Consider the following 9082-nt stretch of genomic DNA (forward strand, 5'->3'; position numbering starts at 1 on the left):
TATAATTTTTTATTCGATTTTTACTAAGTCGTGTTCGAAATATTGATTGAAGGATATGGCTAAATTTTGAGTAAATTTGGTGGAGATTTTTGGAGTAAATTTTTGGTAATTAGGCTAAAATTAAGTAAAACTAGCAAAGAAGACATAATTGTATTGTATACCAACATATTATACTATATGTTATATTAGTATATAGTAATTAATTCAAAATTATATAATTAATTATAACAATATACTGCTAATTTTCTTGAAAGAATGAACTAGTAATGTATGATACCCTGACAGTATATGATATATACCATATGGGTATCATAGAGGACTAATATTTTTTTTGAAAGAATGAACCAGTCGTCTATGATACCATATCAGTATATGATATATACCAGGTTGGTATCATAGATGACTAGTGTATTTCTGAAAGGAATGAACCAGACCTCTACGATACCATATCAGTATATAATATATATCATTTGGATATCATAAAGGACTGAGTGTGTTTCTGGAAGGAATGAACCAGACCTCTATGATACTATGTTAGTATATGATATATACCATGTGGTATTATAGAGGATTGATGAGTATTTTGTTTGTTGAAGAAATGACTAGTCCTCTGTGATACCCTTTCAGTGTATGATATATACCATATGGGTATCATAGTATATTGCAATAATATACTTCAACTACTACTAATATATTGTTTTGGTATACTATATTCTACAATAAGTTATTTTCTAATAATTAATATATAATAAAATAAATAAATAAATAAATAGATATGCTATATCAGTTATCTTTTCTTGACATAGTAAAAAAAGTAGAGAAAAAAAAAGAAACAAAAATAAAGGAGCAAAAACGATTTGCAGAATTACATTATGAAAAAAAACTAAAAGAAAAAATAATTTGAAAATAATAATAAATAAAATTATAAAAGAAAAAAAGAAAAAAAATAAAAGGAAAAAAAGAGAAGAGAAAACAGGTATAATGTATAAGTTGTTCTTATAACTGATCTATAGAAAAAGATCTACAGAAAAAGAAAATGAGAAAAAGTAAGACAAAGATATATTATATCAGTTATACTAATAAAAGGTGAACGAATATGTACTATATTAGCTATCTTTTTATTACTGCACAGGAAAAAAAAAAGAAGAATAAAGAAAGGAGCAAAAAGCGAATAAAATTAGATTATGCAGAAAAAAGAAAATAAAAGGAATTTTTTTAAATGAATTTAGAAAAGTAACAAAAAATAAAGAAAATAAATAAAAGGAATAAAAAGGAGCCAAAATTGAGCATGAAATCAAATTATGGTGAAAAAAGAAAATAAAAAATAATATGAATGGAAAATAAACATAAGAGGAGAAAAAAAAAACAAAGAATAAAGAAAAACGAGAGAAAAAAAAAGGAATAAAAAGAGGCAATTATCAACAAAAGCTACAATGGGTATGAAGAGTAATTAGTTTAATAGGTAGAAAAATAAATGGATAGGGTAATTAGTTTGATTTTTATAGGTAAAGCTATAAAACTCCCCCAACTTTAGGTTTTTTTGTTTTTGTTTTTTGGGCATTTATATGCTTGACTAGATTTTATTATGTCCACAAATTAAAAAAAATTGATACGGAGTGATAACATATAATAGGAATTAGAAAATGTTTGGCCTTAGATTACGTTTGGAAAAGGCAGCATAAAAAAATAATATGGTATAGTCAAATCCCGAAAAAATTTAATTTCCTATTTATTCTCTTTTTTCCTACTCCTTTTTCATATCCTCATTCCATCTCTCTCTGATATCTGCTTTCATGTCTCATCTGATTCAACACGGACAAGGAATAATAATCCAAGAACCATCGTCATTTTAATTTCTCCTCTCTAGATGATTTTATCCATCGTCAGACATGAAAAATCTTTGCCAATTTTCCATGATTATCTTCACTATTTTTAACAAGTAAAATAACCTCCACTTGAGATGGAGACTCTTAACAAGTTTTGCATTGCCTAGACTTGATTGGTATATATAATAATTGGTAGAGCCCTTGCGAAAGATGAGATGAGGGCAAGACAGAGAGATGTTTGTTCCTATTGATAAAGAGAGTGAAAGAAATTAGACTTGGGCCACCCATATGGGCCAACCCATGTTTAATAAGTAAATATATTTATATATATACAATATCTAATTAAAATAAAAGAAGAGACACAACGGTTAGGACTCCCTAAACTGTTGTGTCGTATCTGTTCAATAAAAGGAGGAGATGCGTGAAAATTCAAGCATCGAATTCTCTCCTCCTTCAACAGAAAAAAATCTCTTTCTTGTCTCACAAAAATTCTAAAGAGTTCAAGTGAAGATCTTGTGAAGATTTCTTCAGCGAAATACTTGGAGAGAATCTCTGTAACAAGGTACAATCATAGACTGTAAACTTTATAGTTTAATTCGTGTGTTAACATGTGATTGAACTATGTGACTAGTGAAACAAATACAATGATCCTGCAAACTATGTGTTTGATTTAATTCATCATTGGCATCAGAGCCATAGTTATTTGTTTTCTAGTCAGTTTTGGTTAATTATATGTTCTGCGTTTTTATAATCTGAGGCGATAGATTTTTTTTCTGAATTGTTTGAGATTATTCTATGTGACTGACATTGTTGACAAAACAAAGATTACTCACTGATTCTAAAGAACATTGCGTTAGACGTGATTTTTTTTAACATCTTATAGTCCAAGAGATATCATTTGTTTGTACAAATAGGGATTTGGACATGCCTGATTAGTTTGATGAGAAAAACTGGCCAAATAACAATCATGTTGGATTTTTTTACTTGAACGGTTTTTTTTTTTTAAAAAGAGAGAGGGTAAAACGCTAGTAATCCATGTATGTGTACATTGTTGATGTGTGCATTGTTATGCATCAATATTGGTTAGAAATAACATGACAGAAGTGGTAGGCTACATGGTTACATAAGCTATGAAATATTTTTGGGTTTATATCTAACCAGTGGTGATGTATTAAAATTAGAATTAGTTTCTTCTCCTGGAAAATACTTAGATTCTTTCTTCTTTGTATTTTTAAATAAGTAATTAGTGTTCATGAGATTCTAGGAGTAGTCAAAGTACTACCATGGTAATAGGAAAGAGATCCTTATTCCAGAATCTTGTTATTACATAAAAAGAGAAGATGTAATTCTAAAGTCTAAACCCATGTCATCACAAAAACAACGAGAAATAAGTTTATTGTGTAAAAACTTCTTTCTGTCACCATTCTTTATATGTGCATGTGTGCATATCTATATATATATATATATATGAATGGTGAACCTAATATTTTCTGTATATGTAACAGAAAATTATGGTGACAAAGGAGCAAAGAAGAAGGGTGAAGGCTATGATTGATAATCTGATAAATTTGCCGATGGAATCTAATGAACAAGAAGATTCTCTTTCAAGTTTTGTGAAACATATAACTAGAATTAATAAGTTAATTCAATAAGTTGTTTGGGCTGGTGGCCTATTAAGTGATGAAGAGAAGTATAGGGCTTTATGGTCTGCATTACCATATAATTATAACTTTCATAAAGAATTGCTTGATAAATCATGGCAAGATGTTGACCACAAGTTAAAAGGATCTTATAGGAAGACGATTCAGGATTTTGTGTATAAGTACATAGATTTGAAGGTTCAAAAGACTATGTGTCGTTCCCTTGGACCGCCTATGAGAAACAATAATAGAATAAATTTGGTCAAACCAATAGTTCCAAGAGCGAAATTATTACTGCCTGCAGAGTTGCATAAATTTTTATTTCATCCTTTCCTGTTCATAAGCTGCAATTAATGTGACAATATGTATTTAAATTTGTATAATAGTTGTCTATATCTGACTAACTTGTATGAATTTAACAATTCAATACTTTATGTTATTGAATAATTCTGTATTTGTCATAAAAGTTTTATTTTTCTTGAATTTAAGTGATTTAAGATAAACTTGCTTAGATAATTAATTATGTTGTGTTTACTACATATGAGAATTCAGAGGATGATTGGGAACTTAGTGAACTTTCGATTCTGAATTTAATGTGAAGTAAATGATAACATGGTTAATAATTATGTATATGGATAAAGTTTTTTTTTATAAAAGTACATAATTGTCTCACAATAGTTTATGCTAGTCTAAATCAGTATGTCTACTACTGCGAAAACTATTGTCGCTGAGCTTAACAAGGGAGATAAGCTAAATGGCGATAATTATGAGATCTGGAGCATGAAAATCCAGTATGTCCTGGAAGAGCAAGAGGCTCTTGAGGATCTTAATGTGTCTATGACGCCTCCTGAAAGTGGTAACACACCTCAACATGAGAGAGATCTTGAGGTATATCAAGCTTGAAAAAAGAAAAATTCTCGCATAACGTTGTTGAGCAGTATGGATGTTGACCAGTATGACAATGCTAAGGACATGTGGTCTGAAAAATTTGGTCATACTTCTGTTGCTAAGTTGAGGGCACTTACTATTAAGTTTGACACTTATAAGAAACATCCTGATCATACCATGCGTAAACATCTCCGCCATATGTCAAATATGGTAAATGAACTAAACGATGTCGGCCATGTGTTGACCAAAGAGCAACAAGTCCAAGCTGTGATTCGTTCATTACCACAAAGTTGGGAAAATATGAAGATGCACTTGACCCATAACATTAGCATCAAAACTATGGAAGATGCTAAGCGTCATTTGGAACTCGAGGAAGAGCGCCTCGGAGTGGACAAAGCTACTACAAGTGCATATGTGGCAAGTTCTGATCCAAATTCTGGAAAAGGCAAAAAAATGCAAGTTTGATGGATTTTTTCGAAAGAAGGGGAAGGGACAAGCCTGGAAGAAGCCTAAGACTAATCAGCAAGGGAAGAATGATGTTTCAGTTCTCAAACCAAAGAAGAAACTAAATATGACAAAGTTGAAATGCCACAACTTTAAGAACAAGGGACATTTTGCTCGTGATTGTCCTGAACCTAAAAAGGTACATAACATTATTTCGAATTTACATAGTGATGTAAATGTTTCTTGTTTTGTTTATCTAACTGAATCAAATCCTGTATTGATTGTAGACTCAGGAGCCACTGACCATATAACAACAGAAAGAGATGATTTCGTGGAATTTCGGCGAATTCCAAAAGGAGCAAAATGGATTTATGTAGAGAATAACTCCAAGCGGAGGTTAAAGGGATTGGTACCTGAAAACTTGATATGCATGGTGACCGAACTCTATTTCTACATGATGTACTATTTGCTCCATCAATTCGTCGAAATTTGGTTTCAGTTACTGTGTTGATTAGTTTAGGATTTCATTTAGTTTTTCATGAACATGGTTTTGATTTGTATTTGGCCAAGACAAAATATGGCACTGGTTATTTAAGTAATGGTTTCATTGTAATGGATATTGTTCCTAGTCTTAATAATAATAATATTAGTTTTTTCTTATTTACATCAACTTCTATCTATGAAAATGATGTAAATATATGACATGCTAGGCTTGGCCATATTGGTCAGCAAAAAAATGAATCTCTTAGCCAAAGGAGGTCTTCTTGGCTCTATAGATAAAGTAGATTTGTCTACTTGCGAGTATTGCCTAACTGGAAAATCTGCAAGAAAACCATTTAGAAAAGGTACTAGAGCCGAAAATCCATTGCAGTTAATTCATTCTGACATTTGTGGTCCAATGAATGTAAGGGCAAGGCACGGTGCTATTTATTTTATCACATTTATCGATGATTTTACTCGATATGGTTATTTCTATTTAATTTCTCATAAATCTGAAGCTTTGAATTGTTTCGTCAAGTTTATGAACTTGGTTGAGAATCAACTAGATAGAAAAATCAAAGCTTTAAGAACCGATCGAGGAAGAAAATAGTTGTCTGATAAGTTTAAACAATTGTGTGATGAAAAGGGAATTCAAAGGCAATTGACTATTCCCTACACTCCACAACAAAATGGTGTTGCGGAACGACGAAATAGAACCTTGTTAGAAATGGTTAGGTCAATTATGGCACAAGCAAAATTGCCTATCACCTATTGGGGTGATGTTTTGCTCACTGCTGCATTTGTACTTAATCGTGTCCCTTCTAAGTCAGTTACATCTATGCCATATGAGTTATGGACTAATCGAAAACCCGATTTGAGCATTTTAAAGCCTTGGGGTTCTGCTGCCTTTATTCATTATCCTTTTTCTTCTTATGGAAAATTAGGTCCAAGGGGAAGAAAATGTATCTTTATACGATACTCTGAACAATCGAAGGGTTATGTGTTTATAGGTGAACAAGATAGTAGAAAGGTGACTGAACTTGAATCACGTGATGTTACATTTTTAGAGAATGATTTTCCTAAGCAGGCGAGATAGGTCATGACTTCTCTCTTTATGAAACTACGGACCAGATAGCTTCCGCTATAAGCACTTAAATAATTTTGGATGAGAGTCACTCTGATGATAATGGATATGTTCCAATTACTACTAATACACCATCAGAATTGAAAGAATTTGATATTACTGGTCCTAGTGGGAGTAACTTACCAATTGATAGATCAATTTATCAATCTCAACCTCGACGAACGAGTCGTCAATATATTCCCCGTTGTCGATTTGAGATCGAAGGGGAATCATTTATGGTTACTCCACAAGATGAAGAAGAGACACGAAATGTAAATGAGGCTCTTACATGCCCCGCAAAAGATAAATGGTTAAAAGCAATGGAAGATGAGATGGAGTCAATGAAATCAAACCAAGTATGGGAATTAGTTGATCTACCTATGAGCCATAAAGCAATTGGGAACAAGTGGGTTCTTAAAATCAAACGTAAGGCTGAAGGTAGTATCGAAAGATATAAAGCTCGCCTAGTAGCTAAAGGGTATACACAACAGGAAGGAATCGATTATGAAGAAATTTTTTCGCCTGTTGTAGTTTACCTCAACAAGGCTAATTTTGTCAATAGTGGCTAATTTGGATCTTGAATTGCATCAAATGGATGTAAAAACTGCATTTCTTAATGGAGAACTAGAAGAGCAAATCTATATGGAACAACCTCTAGGTTTCGTGAAAAAAGGCGAAGAGCATAAAGTATGTCGACTTCGTAGGTCGATTTACGACCTTAAGCAATCTTCTAGACGATGGTATTTATGTTTTCATAATGCGATCATATCATATGATTTCACTATGGTCCACGAAGATCATTGTGCGTACATTAAAAGATCCAAAGATAAGTTTGTAATCTTATTATTGTATGTAGACGACATACTTATAGCTGCAAGTGACATCGATATATAAAAGAGATAAAAGAGTGGTTATCTTCTACTTTTGAGATGAAGAATATGGGTGAAGCATCATACATTCTTGGAGTTAAGATTTCAAGAGAGCGTTCAAAGAGATTGTTGTCTCTTTCCCAAGAACCTTACATTAAGAAGGTTCTTGAACGTTTTAATATGCAAGATTGCAAACCCATAAACACTCATATTTCTAGAGGTGAAGCTTTAATTCATCCTCAACTGGATAGAAGAACTTCTCCTTTCTTCTTCTTCCTGAAATGAAATGAAGATAAAGAAGGTGTCCGGCCTAAAAGACTGGTGGAAAAAGCTCTTTTTGTTGGTCAAGACCTTTTGTTGAACTAAGTAAGTCTGTTTTCTAAAAGAAGTAGTTTTCCTCTCATGGATTTCTTCCCGTTCAAGCCAGAAAAGCCCGTAGCTATAGCTATCCAAGAGTGAAAGTGAAATTCAAGCGGGTGCGGATGCCATCAAATGTGCTTTTTGCCACAAAATGTGATGTCTTAGAATCTCCTTCCTTGAAAGCTTCCGTTTTTCAGTTCAGAATCCGATGTGAGGAAAAGAATCCTAGGTCAAGGCAGTCGAATTCTTTTAGTATCCAGCCTGCTCCTTTTGTTCAGTCGGAAGACTTTTCTTTTGTAAAAGACTTTGCCCTCAAAATCCACAAGAGAAAGAACAAATGAGAAAGATTCCTTATGCCAATGTAATTGGTTGTTTAATATATGCTATGATGTGTACAAGACCCGATATCTATTATGCTGTTGGATTAGTTAGCAGATATCAATCTGACCTAGGACAACAACATTGGAAAGCAGTTAAAAGAATATTGAGATATCTTAAAGGCACAATCGACTATTTGTTATGTTACCAAGGAACTGATCTGCAACTCAAAGGCTATACTGATGCTGATTGGGGAGGAGATTTAGATGAAAGAAAATCTACCTCTGGATACACATTCTTGCTTAACAATGGCGTTGTATCATGGAGTAGCAAGAAACAATATGCATAGCCCTGTCTACCATGGAAGCTAAATTTGTAGCACTTTCAACAACTGTGCAGGAAGCTGGTTGGCTTAAACGTTTTCTGGTCCACTTGGATGTGTATAACAATGCTGTTGAACCAGTAACCATTAATTGTGATAGTCAAGCTGCAATAGCCTACACAAAGGATCCTAAGTACCATGGGAAGACGAAACATATTGATATTAAGTATAATTTTGTTAGAGACATGGTTGTAAATAAAGAAGTGAGCATGAAATACATCTCTACGCACCATATGGTAGCGAATCCACTAACGAAACCTATAGCATGTGATGCTTATGAAAGACATGTGAAGTCATTGGGTTTGCGTAGATGCTAGTGTATTTATATTTTTTTATGTTTTCCCAAACATGTTCATGTATAACTACATTATTAAAGTTAATATTAGTGATGCCTTATTATTCATTCTTGTTGGTTCATATACATATAATATTTTTTATGTTGAGTACATAAATTTTAAGGATAAAAAGTATGTCGGGCAGACAAACTGATTTGTCTATTCACACAGGAAATCGCCTCTGTTGTCAAGTGACTAATAGAGATGAGACAATTATAGACTTATTATTATCAGAAGCAATAATAATAGAGAGCTTGATGTTTATAATATAAATGCCATTTTTGAATTTATTCCTAATCATATGTGATTATATTTAACAGTCTGCCTTAATACCCGATGTGAGTTATGATAGATTGATAAAATAAAGAGTAGATTTACGAACTCAAAGTTAGACATGAGTTGTCTAAACTATCATCT

Source organism: Nicotiana sylvestris, chromosome 9 (genome assembly GCF_000393655.2).
Source record: "Nicotiana sylvestris chromosome 9, ASM39365v2, whole genome shotgun sequence".
NCBI lineage: Eukaryota > Viridiplantae > Streptophyta > Magnoliopsida > Solanales > Solanaceae > Nicotiana > Nicotiana sylvestris.